At 45.9% G+C, this 25808-nt stretch overlaps 1 protein-coding gene across 1 annotated transcript in view; it reads right to left on the reverse strand.

The window, feature by feature from the left end:
- The window catches only part of LOC138299235 (E3 ubiquitin-protein ligase TRIM39-like), a 232084-nt gene that overhangs the window by 79012 nt on the left and 127264 nt on the right, over positions 1-25808 (reverse strand). The window lies entirely within an intron of this gene.

Genomic DNA, 25808 nt, shown 5'->3' on the forward strand with positions numbered 1-25808 from the left:
CTTGTGCCCCATGCTTCATCCTATGGAATGATCGTTGAGAGATAAGGTGGGCTGACAATCTGTCAGTGTGTTGCGTGCAGCCAATTTCTGTAGGTTCTATGGACCTTTGGAGGATGGGACATGTGTGTATGTCCACTAGGAGGGTGTGTGCAGCTGCACATTATTGCATTACAACATCTTGGTCCTACCAGAGTGGTTAATAACCATTCACCATTGTGTCAGAAAGTTCTAGGGCAGACTAAACACTACCAGTCTTACTTTAAGCCATGTTGGTGCACCACTGGGGGTTAAGCCATGGCTCTAACTTCTTTAGAGTCTCAAGAACCTTCCCCAGGCCCCAGACTAGTTCTTGAAAATGTGCAACTGCTCTCCTGCTCCACCCCACGGACCCAGATGTGATGTTACGGTGCAATACATGGTGCCATCCTGCACTCCGACCTCAGTTCTCTCTCTTTTTCCCCTTGGCCCTTAGAGACAGACAGGCATGACAAAACCTAAAGAAATGCAGTGTGCAAAACTTAACAAAATGATGTAGTCAGTACACAACCACTCCTCAGAATGAGGAAGTAGGTGGGAGTAGCCTCCAGAAAGAAAAAGATAATTACTTTTCTTTTGATGATAACTTCTGGTTGCAGATGCCTCACATCATAAAATCCATACTCAAGCAGTAACTCTTGGAATTGGGCCTTAGAAGACAAAGCAAGTAGGCTAGTCATCCAACCCTGATATTTGGCATACAGGAAGTACATGCTGAAAGAGACACCTGACAGATTAGTAGTGACACAAACAGCACCAGTACCAATTCAAGGCAGAAGCCTAGACTGTGAGACATAATCCTCAACACTTCAGGACACTAAATAACTAAGGGAAAAATGTGTAGGGAAAAAGTGAAGCTACTAGACAGTAGTACTCAATACTGCAGTACCGACACTCGGGCAGATAATAAGTAGACTACTTCAGCAAAACAAACAAATCGAACAATTAAGCGAAAGTCACCCAAAAATAAGGAACGCAGAATGTTCCAGGCCCTAGTCCTATGCAAAATAAGGCATCAACACATAATTACCTCACACAGGCACAATATAACACTAGAAACGTGCCTTGTCATCCTAAACGGAACGCAGCGACCATCTGTCACACCAGAGTCTCCCAAACATCCGAGGACAAAAAGAAATGGAAGCATCTGTCAAACAAAGGTCACCAACATAATGCATGTTCTTGGATAAGAACGTGAGGGCCACAAATTAAAACGCAAGCATCGAGCAGGAAAAATATGCACGGTGCCTGACCCTCAACCATCGAACTAAGACCATGCACCCAAACGTAGGATCTCTATTGGCATGCATAGAAAGCTAAAGAAAGAAGCACGGTAGCCAAAAAAATATACTAACGCACATAAACAGCAGAAACACCCAACTACACAAAACCTCAGACACAAACAGTAAACAATGTACTGGGGAGAGCTAGGAACAATACGATAGTTCCCCTCTCAAATCGTCTTTTTCCAAACTATGCTTTGTTCTCAATTCGAATGTAGCATTAGAAGGTGTGCAATTCCTCTTCTATGTCAACTATGGATAAAATATGGAAGCTTCCAGCATAAAAAACGGATGCCCCATGAAATGTACACATAAGGGGTCCCCCATAAGGTTACAATGTGGAGTGGTACAGGAGGAAACAAGGCAAAAAAGAAAAGGCCAACTTGCTTCCAAAAAAAAGCTCAACCAAGAGTCATGCCTTAAATAAAACACAAGACTTTTTACTGTCCCAAATATATCCTTCTTTATTTAGAAATGTATGAATTAATAAATACTAAGACGAAAAATAAACATTTATACAATAGCTGCCTTACCCCCAAAACTAAAAAACAGACACTTTACACTACTAAAACTGCATCCAAATACCACTCAAGCAGCACATACCATGATTAAAAAGAAAATGTTTAAAAAAATACATGGGACAAACATTGCACAGCACCACATTATTTCATGTGAACACCTTCAATAAATTGCTAAGATTTATACAATACAGTCAAAGGTGATCAGAGGAACATATACATATCCAATCCAATCCAATATATTAGATTTGCGTTGCTCACAGGGAAAAAGCTCCTGTATACACAGTATAATTTCACACTTTTAATTAGATTTTAGTCAGAGAAATAAAACTCTTTCTTGGTACCATTAGAAGTGTCACGCAGGTGCCGATGTACGTTCTGGTGAAGATTGGCCAGCCGACCACAGACCTTCAGGGAACAGAACTGCTTGCTAACCACACAAGGGGGGCATCCCAAATAATATCCGATGACCACTGAAAGAAAACGTGGTCACTGTGCCACAATGAGGATCCTTAACAAAATTAGACCCAGATGGGTACAAAAAGTTATTCCCTAAGAAGTAACTCGGGGACACAGTCTTCCTCACTATCCAAGGAATTGCAAATGTAATATAGCAGGGAAATCACATATTTCAAACTTCCATTGTGGCAGTAGGGTCCTTTAAACCTAGGGACCTCAGTTTTTAACTGCAGAGAAACAGTCAAATGACTCGCTGCACAATAGGCATACGTCAGCATATCAAAAATCAGATCATGGCAGCTATTGTATAAATGTATTTTTCATATATTACAATTTATTGATTAATACATTTGTAAATAAAGAAAAGATATATTTGTGACAGTAAAAAGTATTGTGCTTTAAGGCATGACTTTTGGTTGAGCTTTTTAGGGTCGAGCCTGCGTTGCATGCGCTCACGCCTGCGTATCGCAGCGAGACTCTTTTGTATTTAGAAAAGGGCTCGGAGCCCTGTCAACTTCACGTCAGTGTTTATTGTTCGTGGGCTCCCTAATAAAATCTGCTTGCTTTCATTAGTCGAAGGCACGCATGTGGCATGCCTTTTCCGGTGGCTAGCCCTCCTCGAGCGCAGCGACCAAGTACAGAAAACATGCGAGGCTCGCTGTATTCCATCGGGCTTGTGGGCTTTTTTTCCCTCTAATTTACGAGCGCGATCTCTCTTGGCAGAAGTCGAGCGCTTTACATACTTGATTTCACTTTTTCGGGTTATGTATATAAATGCACTTTTGCCCGATAGGTGAAAAGTCGGGTTAAGAGTTTACAAAGCGATAAGCTCTAAGATGAGCAAATGCGAGACCCGTTGCATTGTAAATGCTTGTTTGGAAGTGGGATGTCCTTTTCTTTTTTGCCTTATGACCATTAATTATCAAAGAGTTTACTACCGGAAGTTACGCCGATTTGACGGTTCCTGTTCCAGACTTCACTTCATTTATCGGGAGAGCCAGCTATAGAAGCCAGGAGAGGCCATGAGGTGCCAGGCGGGAACCCATGTTCTCGGCAAAGCACAAACCTATACTTCCATGACAGAACTCTGATAACAAACAGCCATTTTGTTGCTATCAAAAAGGTATGCAGTGCGCTGCATTCCGTATTCTCGACAGCCAGGAATGATACATAATATGTTAGCCTACTAAATTAGCATAGGGTCTAAAAATAGCATTCAATTCTAGGATGCCATTTAATATGTAAAATGTTTTAAATGTTTTTTGTTGTTCTCATCGATAACAATTTTAACTGCAATTATCCTTCTCTGTCATTACCGTACATTTTTGCACAAGACTACAGCTTTTAAAATAAAAATTACAAGTCCCAATCACAGTGCAGAGCTTGAGTGTGCTATTTGCAGGACAAACAAATTGTTCTGCTTTTCACTGTGACCCTATGCTAACAGGACTGCTAATAAGTGACTAGAAAACCCTGCCTGCACAGAGAACAGCTTGGTGGATTTGTGTTAGTTCTGCAATCCACTGGGCTACTCTAACTTAGCGTGTGTTATGTCAATATGTATAGTGCAGTACTCGCCCATGAGGGTATCGAGGTGCTTTGGCAGATGTATAGGTGTGGTCCCCTTGGGAATAATCGAAACGCTAGGTCTTCAGCTTCTTGCAGAAGTCCAGAAGTGTGGAAGAGGCTCCGATGTATTGAAGGAGGTCATTCCATGTTTAGGGCACAATGTAGGAGAAAGAGGGGCCTCCTGCACTGCTTTTGCGGATGTGGAGAGAGAGTGAGGCGGAGAGTAGATGTCTGGAAGGATTTTGGAAGCGTTTGCGGTTGTTGAGGTATTTCGGTCCTGTGTTGTGCATAAGAAGTTTGAATTGGCTGTGCTTGTGAATGGGGAGCCAGTGAAGCTTTTTGATGTTCCGTGTTATATGGGTGTGGCATGATAGGTAAGAATAAGAGTCTTGCTGAGGTATTCTGGATGGTCTAGGGTCTGTGTAGGAGTTGATTGGAGGTTCTGGTGTAGAGAATGTGTTGCCTGCTGGTGATGAGTGCTTGTGTGATGGTCCGTCTGTTTTGTGGCAGTCATTTGAAGAACTTTTGCAGCATGAATAGGATGTGAAAGCAAGGAGGTGCTCAATGCAATGATCTGTGCAGTCACGTTGCATGCTCTGTGGGTGAGAGTCCTAGCTCCGCCGTCCACAATGTTGAGTCCCATGGCAAAGTCTTGTTGCCAAAAAACAATATCAGTCTTGCCAAAGTTAAGCTTCAGGCAGTTTGGTTGCATCCACTCTGCTACCATCATCATGCAGTTGTTGAAGTTGGTTCTGGGGTTTGTTGTCTTGTTTGTTGTCTTGTCTGTCAGTGAGTTGGGTGTCTTCGGCCTAGGAGATGTGAGTGGATATTGTTGACCAGTGGTGTCATGTATATGCTGAAGAGGGAGGCGCTGAGAGATAAACCCTCAGCTTATCAGGTTCTTGCTGTCTGAGGTGGAAGGTGGCAGCCTGACCCTTTGGGTTATTCCCATGAGTAAGACGCAGACCCATTGGAGTATGGATCCTTTTATGCCAATCTCGTGAAGTAGGCTGAAGAGGGTGTTGAGGGAGACAGTGTTGAAGGCACGAAGAGGTCAAGCAGGATGAGGGCCATTGTTTCTCCTCAATCCAGGATGGTTCAAATGTCGTCAGTTTCTGTGGTTAGTGCTGTTTCAGTGGTACTGCTCTTTCTGAAACCCAACAGATGTGGTCTAGCAGCTGGTGGAGCTCAAGGTAGGTGGGTTGTTTGAGGATGGCATTCTCAATGACTTTGGCTGGATAGGGCATTAGGGATATGGGTTGGGAAGTTGCATAGTTAGTTTGGATCGGCTAAGAGCTTCTTAAGTAGGGCATTGATTTCTGCACAGTTCCGTTCCTCCGGGAAGGTTGGGATTGTGATGAATGTGTTGATGGCCAGGGTGGTGCCGATTGGTGATGTTGCCCGTTCGTTCAGGTGGTCATCTTGGTTGTTGGTAGGTAGGTTGACAATGAGTTCTCTGGCATCAGGTTGGTGTGCATGATATTTGTGATTTTGCTATTGAAGGAGGCTGATAGATTGCCATAGAGTTGCTGGGAAGTAATGATGCTGTTGATGGCAGCAGAGGGTGAGATGAAGTTCCTGATGATCGAGAAAATCTCATTGGAGCTGTTGGAGCCTTCTTGGATGCAGTCCACAAGCGTGTTTTTCTTTGTCTCTCTCATTTGCTGCTGATAGCATCTTAGTGCAGCTTTGTAGGTGGTTCTGTTGGAGAGTTGTGGCTGGCTCTCCATTTCATTTCTAGTGGGCTATAACATCATTGGGTTAGTGAAGGTGGCTCGTGGCCCAAGTGTTTGGTAGATGAGGGTTCCATTCATGGTGACATTTTCAGACACTTGCAAATTGAGGTGCAGATGTTCCATGAATGGGGTGTCATTCTATGTGAAGGAAGTGCATACAATGGATTCTTTGAAGATGATGTAGCGTCCTCCTGGCTTGTGAGTGTGGTCCTGTCAAGCGATCTTGTAGCCTGCTGGGACAGCCGTGACGATTTTGGGATCAATGCGCTGTGGGTGTTGACGTGTGGGTTTGGTGTGGCCCATGGTGTTGGGTAAGGGTGCCGGTGTTAGTGTCTGCATTAGATGTGTGAGGGGGTGGCTGTAGGACTGCCAGTGGGTGCAGGCTGCTACCATGGTGTAAGGTGCGGAGCTGCAGCAGATGGCGTCCAGGGTTAAGTGACCTAAGGAGGGCTGAGGAGTATCGATTGGCGATAAACGGACCAGGGATTCTGGTGCTGGGCACAGTCCAGGTGCGGGTGGATGCAGACGGCTTGCCTTCAGCATACCAATACCATAGTTACGCACGCCGCCATTAAGTAGGTCCTGCGATTTAGGGAAGTGTGTGAGGGCGGTGTCCATGGTTGGTCTTCAAGGGAAGAAGAGGGGCAAGCCGCACGGAAGGAGTGGTGGGGGCGGGGTGGGGGGGTGTTGAAAAGAGGCTAAAAATGCACAAGAGGGGGTAGCAGGAAGTGCAACTAAGACTTTAGCAGGGAATAGGGCACACAAGCCTAAAGTGAGCAGTGGTTCAGAAAAAGAATGGATGTGAGGCAAAGGTTGGAAATATGCTCCGTGACAAAGCATAGAAAGTGCACACAAAAAAAAAAAAAAAAAAAAAAAAAAAAGATTCAGATGCTCAAAAGTAAGCCACAAAAATTGGAGATAACAAGCTCAAAACCAAGGCACAAAAAGAGGTGAAAAGAGCAGAGGCTCGAAGGGTGTGAAAGGACAGACGTGGCAGTAGAATAATAAAGATTCACAAGCAAGATTGAAAGGTGTGAATAGAGGCTTGAGACAAAAGATACAAGAGATGGAAGGAGCAGGAGAGAGAGAAAGAGAGAGAGAGAGAGAAGAGGAGCTGAAGCGAGGGGTGAGGCAGGAGCCTCAGGCGGAAGAAGCCGGGTCTAAAAGGGTCTGGTCAGAGGACCTATCACAGGTAAGTGGGTGGGGGTGGGGGAGTGGCTGGGCAAAGGCACCTGCTAAATGGGGTCGTGCAGCATCTGACATTCAGTAGATCTTTTGTAAGGGGGTGGGGGGGGGCAGCTAATCTTTCACGGAGGAAGAGGTGGAAAGGAGCAAGAACAGGTAAGGAGTGGGGGAGTAGGGAGGTGGAAAATGTGGTGTGTGAATGCAGGGAGTGCAGGACCCAGTGGGAGAAAGGGAGCACAAGATGAAAGAACAGTGACCCAAGAAAAGAGTGGAAGTGAGGCAAAGGTTGAAAAATATACTAGAAAGCAAGGCACAGAAAGTGGTGGAAAAAAGGCTCAAAAGTAAGGCATAAAAAGTGGAGACGCGGCTAAAAAGCAAGGCATCAAAAGAGGTGAAAAGAGCAGAGGCCAAGAGGGTGAGAAAGAGCGGACTAAGCAGTAGTAGAATAGAGGCCCAAAAGCAAGAGCAAAGGGTGTGAAAAGAGGTTTGAGAAATGAGAACAGATATGAGAGATGGAAGGGGCAGAAGAGAGAGAAGAGGAGCTGAAGCGAGGGATGATGCAGGAGCCTCAAGCGGAAGAAGTTGGGTCCCGAAAAGGCATAGTCTGGTCGGAGGAAAAGTCACAGGTAAGTGGGTGAGGGAGCTAGACCTAGGCATCTAATCCTTGCACTATGGGTCTGAGCCCCCACCCCTGCAGCTCTGGTGGAACTCTTCAGAATCCATATCACATCGAACAGAGAACGGAGTTTTAAGTGCAATCACAACAAATCGACAGAGCCTGTAAAACATCACAAACAACTAGTAGCAGAACTAAGGCAACACACCCAAAAGTAGGGATTTATTGGAATGCATACACAACTAAAGGAAGAAGCACCATAGCCAAATAGAGCACTAACCAGCAAAAAAACACTAGAAACGACCAGCTACAGAAAACATCAGACTCAAGAGTAGAGACGGGTAACAGAACTTGGGGAGAGCTGGGCCAATAAGGACAGTGATAACCATCCAGACCAAGACAATCAAATCTGAAGCAATCTATTTGCTCACTGTAATGTCCATACACCCAAGATTGACAAATTCGGGCTCACTTTCTAATTGAAGGGCAACAGCACAAACAGACAATGAAACAGGAATGTAAAGTGGCCAGCCACTATGCCATTCTATCACCCACCAGCAACAACATCTGCCAAACTCATAATAATGGACCAAATTCTGAAATTCCAATACTCAATAATTCTACAAGGTGAAGTGCATGGAATGCAGGAAAGCTAAAGCTTTTGACAGTGCCTGCCCTTAAGTCAGAAAGCATCAACCAAGAACGAAAGTAACAGACTAGAACTAAAGCAACATCTGTAGCAACATCAGGCCCAGGATCAAGACTGCACTGTCCTGCAACAGACTATAGTGGCCATCAACTGACCAGGGTCCCTGCAGAGGAAGCCCAAAAAGGCCTCAGAATGTCTCTAAAAATCAGAAGATAGAAATGGAGAAAGCGCCCAGAACAGTTACGCTGCACACACACCAGGAGGAGCTCATATAACAGATATAAATACAATACTCATAAAAAGACATTTTAAAAATGCCTATGGACACATTTTCCCACAGATAAAATCATAAACCAATTCACCATTAAAAGCTCGAAAACCCTAACTCATTACAATACATTTGTGTCTAATCCTGCAAGCATGATATAAGTATTCAGACATAGCACACACAATCACTTCATTATTATCAGTTCTTAGAGAACTCGGTGCTACTTCCAGCTGTCTTAGAGCCAGTTTCCACCGATCGGTAATATCCGAGATATTCTGACAGGATGGTATACAGGCAACAAACATCATAAGTGTCCCCGTCTCAGAAAGAGACTTATAAACTGGGCAGATATTTGCACTTTTGTTCTATGGCCACCACTTACAGTAAAGAGTTAACCAGTTGAATCCTATGTCTGAATTTTAAGAACGATCTCGCTTGTGGCGACTATATGGTCTAAAACATTTACAAGGTCCAGCGTACATTTTAAATCAATAATTTTTACTGTCAAGCTTCACGAGCTTGGCTCCATAAGCCACCTTTCACGTACATACAGCCAATACCTTAATTTCAGTTGTTTTAGCATCCCCTTTGAAACAGCCTCCGGCTTATGCCAAGCCTCACGTCCAGCTTGCAAAACCAGGACTTGACATAATGAAAAAAAAGTGGTAATTTACATCTCCCGTTTAATCCTTTCAGTTCAAAGAATACGTTTTTATGACGATGTAGAGCCTTGCTGGACGCAACTGTTACCCAATACATTAGAAGTTTAGGGTTAGCAATGTGTGCTATATTCTTTAAGGCCAAGTGCAAACACAGGGATGTCATTTAACACTGAGGCAGGCTGAAAAGAGATCTCATAAATCAATTTTCTGCAGTGACTAATATCACAGTATATCGCTATGACTGGCGGTAGGGGGTGAAAAATACAGGACATTTGGGCTTCTAGGCCCATACAACCACATATGCTTTGTGCTGCAGTAATAGTTGGCTTTTGGTCATCTGTGGTGCCCAAGACACCGAATTCGAAAATCGTACCCCAGGTAGTCAAGCTCCTTTACTTTCTCTAGCGCAGTGCCTCCAGATATACCTTCCCCCAGAGGCTCTATGGGGGTTAAAGTACAGAAATCGCGTTTTGTTTGGATTAATTTCTAGTCTATGTTGCTTACAAAAAAAGTAGAACATTTGTTAAGCAATATCTTCAGGCCTATTGGTATCTCTGATATTAATAGGGTATTGTCTCCAAATAAGAGGGCAGCAATTTTCTGCCAGCCACGAAGGGGGAATCATTGTTGCAGTCATTAAATAGGTCAATTACCCCATTTATATACATAGCATGAATAGAGTTTGAGGTAAAAAGCAGCCCAGACGTATCCCTCTCTGACTGGCTATTCTCTCTGTGAGCTTGCCCTTCCTGTACAGTCTTATTTAGGGGTAGTTGTTGCTATAAAGCTGCAATATTAGCTCTCACTAGGTTCCCAAAATGTTCATTTTTCTCAATACAGTCCATACATCTGCCCAGAGGGACCAAATCGAAAGCAGCCCTGAGGTCCACAAAATACTACTTGTTAGAAATGGGGTTTTTGGTTGGCAGTCAGATTACCCTCTGTCCAAGCAAGAACCCTCACTCTAGTCAGGGTAAGCCACACACAATCCAAATTATCCTGTGCCCACCCTCTGGTAGCTTGGCACTGAGCAGTCAGGCTTAACTTAGAAGGCAATGTGTAAAGCATTTGTGCAATCAATCATACAATAACATAATACAGCACCACAAAAATACACCACACAGTGTTTAGAAAAATACATAATATTTATCTGGGTATTTGCAGGTCAAAACGATCAAAGATGCAATATGAATTTGTAAAGATATCACAAAAAAGTGATATAAAGTGTCTTAAGTCTTTAAAAAGTAAACAAAGTCTCTTTCAAGCACAAAGTACCTGGTTTGGAGTGGAAAATCTCCGCAGAGGGCCGCAGAAGAGGAGATGCGTGGAAAAATGGTGTGTGCGTTGGTTACGCCCCTTCACACACGGACTTGCGTCGTTATTTTTCACGCGGGGAGACGTTCGTCGTTCTACGGGAAGAAAAATGGTGTGTGCGTCGGTTTCGCCCCTTCACACACGGACTTGCGTCATTTTTCACTCGGGGAAGACGTGCGTCGTTTTCCGGCACGCGGACCGTCTCCTTCTATGGATCGCGGGATTACCAGATGTCCCAGGGTCTGTGCGTGGATTCTTCGGCTTGTTATCCGGCTGCGCGTCGTTCCGGGAGGCTGTGCGTGGAGTTTTCTTTCTCACGGAAGGCGTCGAAGTTCCGGTCGCACCGCAGGCGTCGAGTGGCGTCTTTCTGGATCGGCGTGCAGTGAATTGTTCACCGCGGAACAAGCTGTGCGTCGAAATGTTCGGCGCACGAAGAGTCCAGATGAAAAAAGAGAAGTCTTTTTGGTCCTGAGACATCAGGGAACAGGAGGCAAGCTCTATCCAAGCCCTTGGAGAGCACTTTTACAGCCAGACAAGAGTTCAGCAAGGCAGCAGGCCAACAGCAAGGCAGCAGTCCTTTGTAGAAAGCAGACAGGTGAGTCCTTTGAGCAGCCAGGCAGTTCTTCTTGGCAGGATGTAGGTTCTGGTTCAGGTTTCTTCTCCAGCAAGTGTCTGATGAGGTAGGGCAGAGGCCCTGTTTTATACTAAATTGTGCCTTTGAAGTGGGGGTGACTTCAAAGAGTGGCTAAGAAAATGCACCAGGTCCCTTTCAGTTGAATCCTGTCTGCCAGTGTCCCAGTAGGGTGTGTGGCAGTCCTTTGTGTGAGGGCAGGCCCTCCTCCCTCCCAGCTCAGGAAGACCCATTCAAAATGCAGATGTATGCAAGTGAGGCAGAGTACCCTGTGTTTGGGGTGTGTCTGAGTGAATGCACAAGGAGCGGTCAACTAAACCTAGCCAGACGTGGATTGTAAGGCACAGAAAGATTTAAGTGCAAAGAAATGCTCACTTTCTAAAAGTGGCATTTCTAGAATAGTAATATTAAATCCGACTTCACCAGTCAGCAGGATTTTGTATTACCATTCTGGCCATACTAAATATGGCCTTCCTACTCCTTTCAGATCAGCAGCTACCACTTCAACAATGTATGAGGGCAGCCCCAATGTTAGCCTATGAAGCGAGCAGGCCTCACAGTAGTGTAAAAACTAATTTAGGAGTTTTACACTACCAGGACGAATAAACTACACAGGTACATGTCCTGCCTTTTACCCACACAGCACCCTGCTCTAGGGGTTACCCAGGGGACACATTAGGGGTGACTTATATGTAGAAAAAGGGGAGTTTTAGGCTTGGCAAGTACTTTTAAATGCCAAGTCGAAGTGGCAGTGAAACTGCACACACAGGCCTTGCAATGGCAGGCCTGAGACAAGGTTAAGGGGCTACTGAAGTGGGTGGCACAACCAGTGCCGCAGGCCCACTAGTAGCATTTAATCTACAGGCCCTAGGCACATATAGTGCACTCTATTGGGGTTTTACAAGTAAATTAAATAGCCAATCATGGATAAACCAATCAACAGTACAATTTACAGAGAGAGAATATGCACTTTAGCACTGGCTAGCAGTGGTAAAGTGCCCAGAGTTCAAAAGCCAGGTCAGAATAAAATAGGAGGAAGGAGGCAAAAAGTTTGGGGATGACCCCGTCAAAAAGCCAGGTCCAACACTACTTTACTGTAGAACTGTTCCCGAAGGAGATCAACCTCGGTACAATTTATAGCTATTATCAGGATCTCATTCTCCGGGATAGTATTATAGGGTTTTAAGACATCAGCTTCTAAAGAATAAATCTTAGCATTATCTTTCAGGCTGTCCAGAATATGAGTCTACTTAACGCTTCTTCTATTGTTAGTATAGTAAACTGGCTCTTCTGGAACAAAGCAAGTAGTACCAGGGACAAGATCGAAGTACAGCAATAAAAATGTTATAGGAATCGTTATCACTGGAAGTAGACTTCAACAAATCAATAAAAGCCCTGGGGGAAAAAAGCTCCCAAAACCATGAAGCAAGTCCCCATGGAGGTCATTCAACACATATCTAACCACCAAAACAAGGGTACCATTAAGAAGGTGCGACTGCATACCCTGTAAAAGAAAACAAGCAAAAGCAACATGCCCAGGCAGAACTGACCTACGACAGCAGCTCCTATCAGAATTAAGACATAGCGTCCAATAATGTGAAGAATAAGGAAGATGAACATTTTGTCATCAACACCAGATGGCATATGCTTCACACTCACACTACACGCAAGTTAAGATGCACTAGACCAGTGTCAATAAGAGAGCAATCCCAAAATGGCCTCAGACTATTTAAGGCAGTTCCCAAGATATGACAATCCCGTGAGCAGTAAAAAAAAAATGTGATGACCTTGTGAATGTTTAACAGAAGAGTATCTATTATGTAGCCTAGCCCTCGAACAACCGCAGCCTGTCCATGCATAATCCACAGTTTATGCAAATGAAGTCAATTAGATAGACCAGGATCAAATATGACCTTACTTGTCACCCTTAAGTACTCAGCTCAGCTGCTACTCTGAACTGCAGGATACCATGAAGGGTAAATTTAGTAAATAAGCCTGGGCAGCCCTCCGAGCACCCAAAGCAACACACCTAGTATTCTGGTGAAGAGATAAAAGAAGGGCCCATGGACTTGGCTAATGAGTCCACCTTCTCGATAAAGAGACTTAAGAAAATGTTTAGCAGCTCCATAAACATTATGAACCACTTTTGCAAATTAGCCACTCACATGATCATGCAGAAACAGGACCACCAACTGCACTAAAAAGTCAGCCAGCGGGCATACACAAGAGTGGAGGGCCATTGCTCCAGATGAGTAAACATGTTTCCCTAACAAAACAAGGCAGTTCCATTTGACAGCTGATGGAGTTGAGGTGAACAAGGGTGGCTGTTGTCAAAAAAGGCATCAAACTTTGGCTTAAAACACAGAAAAATAACTTTTTTTGGACCCAGGTGATAATATTGTGCAACGTGAAACGACAACCATTAAATATGCTTGTGTGTTCCAAATAAACTTATTGGATTCTATCAGCAACTCATTAGCCGCTACAGTGCCCATAGGGCTAAACATTCACGTCCACCGCTCTATCAAACCAGTGGGGAAGAAATGAGTCAAGTCCTCCTAACGTAGGTAGAAAACCCTTCTGGTTAGGGTGACCAGACGTCTCGGATTTCCCCGGACAGTCCCTGTTTTTGAGGAAGTTTCCCGGTGTCCCGACACATTTCTCAAACTTTAAGAAAATGTCCCGATTTTTGGGCAGTGCCCGGGTTATTCAATGAAATGTCCCGGATTTTCAGTAGTGTGTGGGTTGAGCATGTGCACTGGGGTAAACCAGATGTGCTCATACTCACGTTTTACTGCTGGTAAAGTTGTGATGTCACTTTGGTTGGCATTGTAGTGAGAAGGTAAATCCTATAAAGAGAAACATTTTCTCTGGATTTCCCTTCTCTTTCTACAAGCAGCAACAACGTTGTTGTGCCAGCCATTGGAAGAAGAGTGCGACTCTGCTCTGCTCCAGCCACCTGCGTGACCATGCTAATCAAGCATCTGCCAACGGGGCCTGGAGTGGAACCATCCTGCGTGACCCTTCACCAGCCCTAACAGCACCAGCAAGACTGGACCCAGAGAGAAGTTAAGGAAAGCTTCGGGGGAACATGAAAGAGAAGGGGTGGAGGGGAGCACGAGACAGGATTACATGGGGGTGCCGTGATGTAGGCTTAACATCTTACACACTTTACACAGTTAACATGTTCCAGTGCTTTTTCAAAAAGGATTTTGTATAGCAGTAGGACGCTGCCTGAAAAGGTTGTTTGCCGACTCCACTGAAGTGTTAATACACATTGCACACATCTTTCTCAATTGTATTAAGTGTCAAAGTAAATGAACGTTGTACCTGCCTTCTTAATTGAAATATTTAAGGAACTTTTTAGGATATAGCAATATGAACTTAATATCATCCTCCCATAGTTATGGGTTATACAAATACCAATAACAGAGCCCTGAGTAGAATTATATTTTGCTGTCACTGGGTGCGTTTGAATGTTTACCACCAAAACCTGCATTTTTATTGCTGTGCATCACGTGAAAATGGCACATGTGTACCTGTTCTGGTTTGTTTGAAGAGAGCGAGGCATTTTCCACAGAGAACATTTTTTTCATATTTGCAAACCTTTAACCGGTTCTGTGCCGAGGACGTAATGGTTACGTCCTGCGGCACAGTGCTGCTGTGCCCAGGACGTAACCATTACGTCCTGGGCACCCAGCACAGAGGGAGCTCTAGCGCTCCCTCTGTGGGGTTCCCCCCCACCCCCCCCAAGTCAGGGATGGAAGGGGAAGCCCTTCCCCTTCCACCCCCGAACCTCCCCACCCCCCTGTGACATCAGCGCGCGAGCTGACAATCACAATGCATCCTCCTTCGTGCTGGAAGCTCAGCTTCCACCACGATGATCGGAAGAGAAATGCAAAGCATTTCTCTTCCGATCACGTGGAGGAGACAGAGAGGCTTCAAAGGGAAGGAAAGTTATTTCCTTCCGTTTGAAGTCTCTCTCTGCGTTTTGGCAGCCGGATTGTAAAGCAATCCGGCTTTCAAAACGCCCATTAGACACCAGGCATGTCTGTTTCAAAAAGGAAAGTGGCATAAGGGAGCGACCCCTTGGGCAAGGGTCGCTCCCAGAGGGGGGCATTTTTTTGAAGGCCTTTTCTGTGTTCCCCCCCCCCTGATGGCAGATCAGCCTATTATTAGGCCCCCCAGGGGGGGCAGAAACCTCTAGGCACCAGGGATAAAAAAAAAAAAAAAAAATGTGGTTTTGTTTTTGTTTACTTTTTTGAGGTGGGGAGCGACCCCTTAGGCAAGGGTCGCTCCCCTAGGGGGCAAATTATATTTAGGCCATTTCTGCCCCCCTTGGGGGCAGATTGGCCTATTTTTATGAGGCCAATCTGCCCCCAAGGGGGGCACAAACCACTAGACACCAGGGAGTTTTTTGTTGTTGTTTGTTTTTCACATAAGGGGAGCGACCCCTTAGGCAAGGGTCGTTCCCCTGGGTGGCAAATTTATTTTAGCCCATTTCTGCCCGCTTTGGGGGCAGATCGGCTGATTTTAGGTCAATCTGCCCCCAAGGGGGGCAGAAACCACTAGGCACCAGGGATCTTTTTTTTGCGCCGTCACGCAAGGGGAGCGACCTTGTAGGCAAGGGTCGCTCCCCTGGAGGGGAAAATTGTATTTAGGCCATTTCTGCTTGCTTTGGGGGCAGATCAGCCGATTTTAGGTCAATCTGCCCCAGAAACCACTAGGCACCAGGGATCTTTTTTTTTGCACCGTCACACAAGGGGAGCGACCCTGTAGGCAAGGGTCGCTCCCCGAGGGGGTAGGCACATTTATTTTAGGCCATTTCTTTTTTTTTGTGTTTTTTTTTTTTTGTTTGTTTGTTTTTTTAGAGATGGGGAGCGACCCATTAGGCAAGGGTTGCTCCCCTGGGGGGCAAATTGTATTTAGACCATTTATGCCCCCCTTGGGGGCAGATTGGCCGATTTTAAGTCAATCTGCACCCAAGGGGGCAAAAACCACTAGGCACCGAGGATTTTGTTTTTGGCGCCAATGTCGCGCAGGGGGAGCGACCCCGTAGGCAAGGGTCGCTCCCGGGGGAGGGGTTGGGGGACAAATTTATTTTAGGCCATTTCTGACCCCCCGGGGTCGGCTGAGCTAGAGGCCAAAATCCACAGGTAGGCACTGTTTTCTATGAAAAAATGTGATGTGTCCACGTTGTGTTTTGGGCCATTTCCTGTCGCGGGCGCTAGGCCTACCCACACAAGTGGGGTATCATTTTTATCGGGAGACTTGGGGGAACGCTGGGTGGAAGGAAATTTGTGGCTCCTCTCAGATTCCAGAACTTTTTGTCACCGAAATGTGAGGAAAACGTGTTTTTTTAGCCAAATTTTGAGGTATGCAAAGGACTCTGGGTAACCGAACCTGGTCAGAGCCCCACAAGTCACCCCATCTTGGATTCCCCTGGGTTTCTAGTTTTCAAAAATGCGCTGGTTTGCTAGGTTTCCCCAGGTGCCGGCTTGAGCTAGAGGCCAAAATCCACAGGTAGGCACTGTTTTCTATTAAAAAATGTGATGTGTCCACGTTGTGTTTTGGCCATTTCTTGTCGCGGGCGCTAGGCCTACCCAAAGTGAGGTACCATTTTTATCGGGAGACTTGGGGGAACGCTGGGTGGAAGGAAATTTGTGGCTCCTCTCAGATTCCAGAACTTTCTGTCACCGAAATGTGAGGAAAAGGTGTTTTTTTAGCCAAATTTTGAGGTTTGCAAAAGATTCTGGGTAACAGACCCTGGTCAGAGCCCCACAAGTCACCCCATCTTGGATTCCCCTAGGTCTCTAGTTTTCAAAAATGCACAGCTTTGGTAGGTTTCCCTAGGTGCCGGCTGAGCTAGAGGACAAAATCTACAGGTAGGCACTTTGCAAAAAACACCTCTGTTTTCTTTAAAAAAATGTGATGTGTCCACGTTGTGTTTTGGGGCGTTTCCTGTTACGGGCGCTAGGCCTACCCACACAAGTGAGGTATCATTTTTATCGGGAGACTTGGGGGAACATAGATTAGCAAAACAAGTGTTATTGCCCCTTGTCTTTCTCTACTTTTTTTCCTTCCAAATATAAGAGTGTGTGTAAAAAAGACATCTATTTGAGAAATGCCCTGTAATTCACATGCTAGTATGGTCACCCCGGAATTCAGAGATGTGCAAATAACCACTGCTCCTCAGCACCTTATCTTGTGCCCTTTTTGGAAATACAAAGGTTTTCTTGATAGCTATTTTTCACTCTTTATATTTCAGCAAATGAATTGATGTATACCTGGTATAGAATGAAAACGCACTGCAGGGTGCAGCTCGTTTATTGGCTCTGGGTACCTAGGGTTCTTGATGAACCTACAAGCCCTATATATCCCCGCAACCAGAGGAGTCCAGCAGACTTAACTGTATATTGCTTTCGAAAATCTGACATTGCAGGAAAAAGTTAGAGTAAAACGTAGAGAAAAATTGCAGTTTTTTTCACCTCAATTTCAATATTTTTCTTTTTCAGTTGTTATTTTCTGTAGGAAACCCTTGTAGGATCCACACAAATTACCCCTTGCTGAATTCAGAATTTTGTCTACTTTTCAGAAATGTTGCGGTGTCTGGGATCCAGCATTGGTTTCATGCCCATTTCTGTCACTGACTGGAAGAGGCTGAAAGCACAAAAAAACGTAAAAATGGGTTATGTCCCAGTAAAATGCCAAAATTGTGTTGAAAAATTGGGTTTTCTGATTCAAGCCTGCCTGTTCCTGAAAGCTGGGAAGCTGGTGATTTTAGCACTGCAAACCCTTTGTTAATGCCATTTTCAGGGAAAAAAAACCACAAGCCTTCTTCTGCAGCCCCTTTTTCCAATTTTTGGGAAAAAAACGAAATTTTCACTGTATTTTGGCTAATTTCTTGGCCTCCTTCTGGGGGAACCCACAAAGTCTGGGTACCTCTGGAATCCCTAGGATGTTGGAAGAAAAGGACGCCAATTTGGCGTGGGTAGCTTATGTGAACAAAAAGTTATGAGGGCTTAAGCCCGAACTGCCCCAAATAGCCAAAAAAAGGCTCGGCACAGGAGGGGGAAAGGCCTGGCAGCGAAGGGGTTAATAACATTTTGGGCCAGATCTACAAGAAAGTAGCGCATCGGTCCTGATGCACCTCTTCTTGCGCTGCCCCTGCCCCACCTAACGACACCATGGTTGCTCCGTATTTACAATACAGCACACCATAGCACTTGTTTCCACAATAGTGACATAATTAAGGATGCTATTATGGCATTTTACTGGATTAGCGCCATAAATTATGGCGCTAGTGCAGCAAAGCACAAGGGAGGCCCATAGATTACTTTGGGCCGATCAGGCATTAAAAATGACAGAAAAAAATGTCACAATGAAATCTTGTCAATTTAACTGCAACATTTTTTGCAGCCTCCCTGCGTGGGAACGCCCCCCCGTGCATACATTATACCTGGCGTAGGTATAATATGGGACAAAGGGTTGCTTAGTGGTGCAATGCTAGCATTGCGCCACTGTGTAAATATGGTGCAGGGAAATGGCCTCCTTAACGCCACATTAGCGTCCTCTGATTTATTGTCTGTAAATCTCCATATGTGTCTGTGGAGGAGACTGTCATTGTAGTCCCTTTTCTATGTCTGTGACATCTGTCAAGTTGTCCTACTTTTATGTCAACGATTGTGGCAAACTGTATTCCTATGTCTATGACCTGTCCAGGTATTTTGTTTGGAGAATCTGGTCACCCTACTTCCGGTGCTTGCAAAGGAGGTTCTCTCTTTTCTTTTGAATCTCAAGCTTCGAGGGAAGCCAGAGTTTTTTTTTTCATACCTTCTACGACGAGCAGTATGCCATGTGCGATGACGTCACAAAGACTGAAAATGAAAGCAGCCAGAGCCTTTAGTCTCCAGCTGCTTTCACTGCGACAGATGCTCAGGGGCTTATCTCAGCTTCCCAAGCACTGACCACCACAGGAGAGTACTGTTGGAAGGGGAGACATGGTCAGGTGCTGTCCCCCCAAAATAAAATTGTCAAAGTAAGTCTTTCTGCACCCATTGTGAGGGGGCCTGGGCATTTTTACCCCAATCTGTCATGACCGGTGGCGGAAAGGCCACCAGCCTGTATATTTAAAAAATAAAATTGAGGTGGGGTTGGACCACTCTGGCATCCAGCTGTACCTCCACACCTCAAAGCCCAACACTTTCTGCTCCTCCACTGAGGGTACAGGGAAGGGGGTGTACAAACCCAATCTGCATACCTCGAGCAGAGGGTGTAAAAAGCACACTAGACACCAATATTTTTTATATTTATTAGAATAATAGCACTAGGCTGTGCTCTCACCCCTCGAGACCCAGACGTTTTTTTACCCTGAAAAGATTTACCTCCAATTTGGCCAATGGAGGTTGAGGTCCATCCAGACGTTGGGCGTACCCCATACCCACACTTAAAATTCCAATGCTAGTGGATCCCTGAAGATTCTGGAACTTTTTCTTGGAGTATTGTGAGGAAAATCTGTGCAGTTTATCTACTGCAGGCCATTCTGTTCACAAATACAGTGGGATTCATGCAGAGTTCACACCACTCTTTATTCCCCTAGTTGTCTTATTTTCAGGGCTTGGTAGATTTCTGGCATGTCTTTAAGGCATGATGTAGATTTCTATGACTTTACAGTGTTGTGCTGTTTATTCCTGTTTTTTTGGATTCATTGCCAATTCAGTTGTTTCCTGGCTGGAGGAAATCATGCAGGCTGCTACCAATAAACTTAAATTCAACATCTCCCTTATGTCAGCGTAGTATATTGTTGGTGATGATCTGCCAGCCATGCAACCCGCAAGGTGATTCATGAACCTCTACTGGCTTCTACTCTTTACTCGACTGCTAATCAAACCATCACGCCATCTCAGATAACTGACGTGACTGTTGTGTAACTGGCGCACACAAAACTGTTTTTCTACTATGTCATGACCCTCATCTATTTACCTAGATAACTACTCCTTCTGATAAAGCGGTCTTCACTTCACGTTAAACAGATGAATACTAGTTATCTAGAGTTACTTGAACAATTCTTGCTGTGAGGCCTCTTGATATAAATCTTAAGGGTTTACTTAGCTTCCTGGTAGCGAATAAAGTGTTACAGCCCCAACTGTTTATTTTTCACAGTAGTTCCTCTGCTCACGATGAATCAGATTTGTGCTGGGTGCAAATGCACTGTGTCTGGCATCTCAGCTGAGGGAGAAGCCAGTGTAGGAAGCTGGCCTGGTGTGTGGTGGGTACCTATGGCACTTACAGCTTATACCAGGTCCTTCTATCCCCTGTAAGTGTAGTATAGGCAGTGTATAGAAGCTAGGCTCTCTAGAGGTGGCTGTGGATGAGCAGCCAAGGCTTATCTAGGAGACATGCAAAGCTCATGAAATAACACTGTAGTCACAAAGTACTTACACACATGAAAGAAAACACTCAGTGTTCCAGAAATAAAGTTACTTTATTTTACTGACACAATTACCAAAAAGTACTAGAGGCGCAACCCTCCAATAGGAGATAAATAACACACTAGATATGTACACTAGTAATCAGTAATAGGCATAAAAACAGTATAGAAAACAGTGCAAATGCAAATAGACAATAGTGACCCTAGGGGGAGCCCAAATCATTTACTAAAAAAATGAAATGTGACTGCAAGACCCCCACCTAGGTAAGTGGAATGTGTAGAGGGGAGCTGGAGGAACTAGGAAACCCTCCAGCGACCAGGAAGAAAGGAGTAAGTTACTGTTTTCCCCAAACCACCCAAAAAGCCCAAACAGAAGAAAATGCAACAACCAGACAAGACTGCAAGAAACCAGCGGTGGATTCCTGAAGAGGAAGGCCTGTGGAAGAAGGGGACCAAGACCAGAAGTCACAGAAGAGTCCAGTGGGGGCAGGAGCTACTACCCACCCAACTGTGACTGTAGGAGTTGGTCGACCGTGAAGAGTTCCTGGAGGATGCAGTCGACGTCCCACGCCAGATGGATGATTGCAGTCGGTCAGTGGTGTGAAAAAGCCACCAACAAGCCTTGGCCAAGGCAGAAGTTGCAGTGTATCAAAAAAAGTGGAGCTGCTGGGAGCCAGCAAGGTCCAGGAGGACTCACCCCCATGGGGGGGGGGGAGGGGGGAGTCCAAGGGGGACCCTCAGTAAGGCAGAGAGTCCACAGAAGAAGAGTCAGCCCCCAAAGGAGGCCAATTGGTAGAGAAACCAGGAGTTGCAGAGGAGACCTCGCAGCACTATTGGAAAAGGGTCCAATGCCGCAGGAGAAGCATGCAGTGGGCTGTGCGTCGCAGGAAGGAGTGCTGGGGCTACATGGAGCCTGAAGATCCAACATGCTTTGGTAGCTGCAAGAGACGCAGTGCATGGGGGTACTGTCTTGCGTGGGAAGGCAAGGGCTTACCTTCACCAAAGTTGGACAGCTGGCAGAGAGGACCAAAAGGAGTACTCCAGACCTCCACTCGTGATGCAGGATCCATGCAGCTCAGAGATCCACACAGCCGGTCGTCGTTGCTGTTGGTGCCTGCAGATGCAGGGGAGTGACTCCTTCACTCCAAGGGAGATTCCTTCTTGTGCACACTGATGACTTGCCACCCTCAGAGGATGCACAGCCAGGGAAATGTTGCAGAAGCTGGAAGGACCCCTGGAAACAATGTTGCAAGCAGAGTCTTTGTTGTAGATGCAGATTTTCGGTTCCTGGAGAGTCCAGTCACGATTCCAGTGGCTAGAAGTTCAAGTAGAGGTTGCAGAGGAGTCAAGCTGGACTCTTGCAAGCCAAATCTGAGGACCCACCCCAGAGAGCGATCCTAAGTAGCCCTCAAAGGGGGATTGGTCACCTAGCCAGGTGAACACCTATCAGGAGGGGGCTCTGATGTCACCTGCCTGACCTGGCCATTCCGATGCTCCCAGAGGTCCCTGCCAACTAGGCACCACCCCTGGGGTGGTGATGGAAAGGGGAGTGGTTACTCCCCTTTCCATTGTCCAGTTTCGCACCAGAGCAGGGACTGGGGGTCCCTGGACCAGTGTAGTCTGGTTTATGCACGGATGACACCAAATGTGCCCTTTCAAAGCATACCAGTGGGTTGGGGAGTTACACCTGTGTGGACAGAGCGAGATGAGTTCTTCATGCCCAATGCGTGGGTGTAGTAAACCACTGCAGGCACGATGTGAGGTAAGCATTTGTTATGGTTTGAATGATACGCGCACTGGCAGGGACGGTGGGCGAGGATTCCAGCAATAATGGTCAGTTGCTGCAGGGATCCGAGCTGACTGGATGCAGTTTGTCTTGGCCGATATGTTAAGATAATAAACGTAAGAGTTATTACCTCACATCGTGCCTGCGGTGATTTACTACATTTGGCGACGAGCAGGAGCTCTTTTTAAATAGCCCATCAACATTTTCATCATCATTCCTGTGTTCGGGTTTCAAGGTGAGGATTGTGATCGGAACCGCAGTCCATGTTTCACTTGGCTCAGAGCTGGAATCCAAGTTTCACTTGTATTGTGGCTAACTGCTGATGGATGGCGCTTCATGGTTGCTTCGCAAGGCGACTTGTGCAATCTGCAGTTTAACTTGGGCGCTTTTGGGCACTTAAGGGTTTAGTTTACGTGCTCCCTCGTGTTCCTCTGATGGTCATGAGCACACTGCTACTCACGAGCCTCTCTCACCACTGACCACTGTTTCGCCATTGATGCCATCACGCACGTCAAGTAGTAAAGCAGTGTGTGAGTGCCATCTTAGATCAGGTTTATTCAGCATTACAGACGTTATGGTGCAGTACTTCCTGACAGCTCTCGCCACAAGAGTTCTAATCAAACGTGTTCTGTCAACTTTCAGTTGTAGAAAAATGATTTCAGATTTTGGCTGGTCATAGCATAATCTGAATACAGGTATATGTACTTTTAAAATCCTCTATACTACAGCAAGTGTTCTGTTGTGACTTTTATTGTTGGTAGACAACTAGTAATTTCTGATAGCAACAGTCAAGGCAGTATGTAACCTTATTATACAACCACCTCCATTTTTAGCACAACCAGGTAAACCAGATGTGAAATGGTCACAGTGGCTGCTTCTATTTGAAAATTATCTAGTGGTAATAGATGCTAATACTTATGCTCCAGAATGCAAGTTTGCACTTTTAATTGCCAGTTTGGGGCAGGGCACATTGTAGTGGAGAAACAGAGGATGGAGTACCCTCCCAGCTGAGGCGGGCCTACCCCTCTGGGGTCCCTCAGCTGGATGCAACTTACCGCGAGAGGGGGTGGGGGTGCATAAGATTCTGCACTTTGTGCCCTGCAGCATCATTCTTACCTATCCCAGCTCCCCACCACATTGGTACTAATTGGGCGGTAGCAAGACAGTACATGAGGTGCCCTGGGGTGCTCTCCCTGTTGACGTGTTATGACAATTGCCTAGGAACCTGCTCTTAAGAACAAAAGGAAGGAAGAAAGGGGCTGCACAGAGAGAAGAGAGAGGGGGAGGACCCTACTGCCGTTTTGCCTGAGGGATCTGAAGGCGAGGTGTAGGAACTGGACTGCTAGCACCATAGGGGCCTTGCCAGGCAGTCTATACTACTAATTGGACACAATTACTTGAGCCCTTGAAGGCGATCCAATCTTGCCTACGGCTGCCCTCACCCCAACCCCAATGGTCAACTTCTCCTAAAAGACGAACAGTGATCCCAACCCAACTATGGTGGATGGCGGCAATGGCTTAGACTGTAGAGTCCATGCACAGAGGCCACCATGGTACAACCCTTTACCCTATACTCCAAGCTATAGCTGCATCGTGTGAAGCTCTTGAACTTAAAAATCGATACCAGGGTGACAGACCTGGGGCTACCATGCAACTATCATCGCTTCTTGGCTGAGAAAGAAAGTAAAAACACTAAAACTCCGAGCAGAAGATGCAGATAATAGGGCCAGATAAAATATCTGTACTATACAAATGCCTGATCAGATATAGGGTCCTATCGCAGATATGACAGGCTTTCTGGAGAACTGGGTTCGCAATGAGGTAGCCCCAGAGGGCCTTTCCCCATTCAATGCATTAGAAGGAACTCACCATGTGCCAGTCAGGTCCCTGTTGCCTGCAGCAGGCCCTAGGTCAGTAATCGCCAAGGTATTGCACTTCAAAGAACAATAACCATATTCTGGCCAAGCCCGCGCCAAGGGGAGCATCACTGTGGAGAATCCGAGGGTGATTTTCCCTGACTTTAAAGCGGTATTAAAGAAATGGGCCTCATTCGCAGAAGCCAAAAAACAGCTTAGAAAACCGGGGATAAAGTACGCCATGTTGTTCCCGGTGCAGCTTTGAGTGACGCAAGACGATGCAGTGCATTTCTTCACTACCCCTATCTACCAAGACCACAGAAACATTCAAAGGCCCTCACAAAAGAGGGCAACTGCAGAGTGGCCCATCCCACTTGTAGGTGTTGCAGGAGCACCGGAAGGTGGTGGAGGTTGTGGTGGCCCTGAGCAGAGCGGGATCTAATCCAGCATTGGAAGTGGAAGATGCGGAAATGGAGGATTCTGACTCCGATCACGCTTCAGTCTCCTCACGGGCCTCAGGAACCTCCCTCCCACAGGTCACACCTGGCACAACGGACAAACTTATTTGAGGACTATGTACTGGACACCAGGTAGTGCATATGCATGGCAAGTTTGGCTGCTCCTAGATTGGCCTTACCACCTGGGGTCGGGCCTGTGACACATTCTTTTGCCACAGATGGTGAGAAGTGACGCTAGGAGACACCTACATGTAGGCACGCACCCTCCCCCCCACCTGTGATGGGTGTACGCATGATGACTGCGCTAAAGTTGTACGACTGTGTTGGTTTGGATGGGTAGGTCTGTTCTTATCTTGGGGTTGGGGACTTTTTTCTTGTTGGAAGAATCTTTGCCTCCAGTAATTCACAGTGGTCTGGAATTGCTAGTTTTCACTCATGTGAGGACAATAATCTGCTTAACATAACACACAGATCGGTCCACACCCAATGGCACCCTCCATGACCTACAACCTCTTTATTTGGAATGTCATGGGATTGAATAACATGGCAAACGGTTACAAAATAAATGCATATTTAAAAAGACTGGTTGCTCATATTTTGCAGGAGACTCACCTCACTGGCTTTGAGACAGATGCATTGGGTAAGTGATGGTGAACACAGCTCTATGCAACAACATACTCCAAATCTGCTAGGGGAGTACTGGTGTGGGAAAGTCCAGGGGTACGGTTTCAGAAGACTAGAGAAATGGTTGACCCTGATGGGGAATACGTACTGGCGTCAGCTGATTAGCGGGCCAAGATCGGACTATTTTGGGTATTTATGCTCCCAAATCAGTCCAGGGCAGATTTCTCACTGACTTGCCCTACACATTGGACCCCTACATGATGCAAGCTATAATTCTAGGAGGATACTATAATTGTGTTGCTGATCCGACCATGGACCGTTACCACCCACCATTTGGCTACTCTCCTGTGACACGAATAGCAAAGACATTTGTGACCTGGCAACAGAGATTGGGCCTAGTTGATTTGTGTAGGAAGTTGTACCCACAAACCAGGGACTATTGATTTTACTCCAGGAGGCATGATCTGCACGTACAATTAGACATGTTTCTTAGTTATCGGGGGGGGGGGGGGTTATCCCTTGCCTCGCACCGGGCACACCCCTGTATCCCTAACTGGCTTCTCAGGGTTGAAAACCTTGAAGATCCCATCTTCTGCCAAACCATAAAGCAGGGTATTACAGACTTTTCTGTAGATAACGCACGCACGCCTGCAGCTCTACTGCTAGAATGGGATGCCTTTAAGGCAGTCATAAGGGGATAGTGCATTGAGGAAGTAGTTGGAGTGAGA

Source organism: Pleurodeles waltl, chromosome 6 (genome assembly GCF_031143425.1).
Source record: "Pleurodeles waltl isolate 20211129_DDA chromosome 6, aPleWal1.hap1.20221129, whole genome shotgun sequence".
In the NCBI taxonomy this organism is placed as follows: domain Eukaryota; kingdom Metazoa; phylum Chordata; class Amphibia; order Caudata; family Salamandridae; genus Pleurodeles; species Pleurodeles waltl.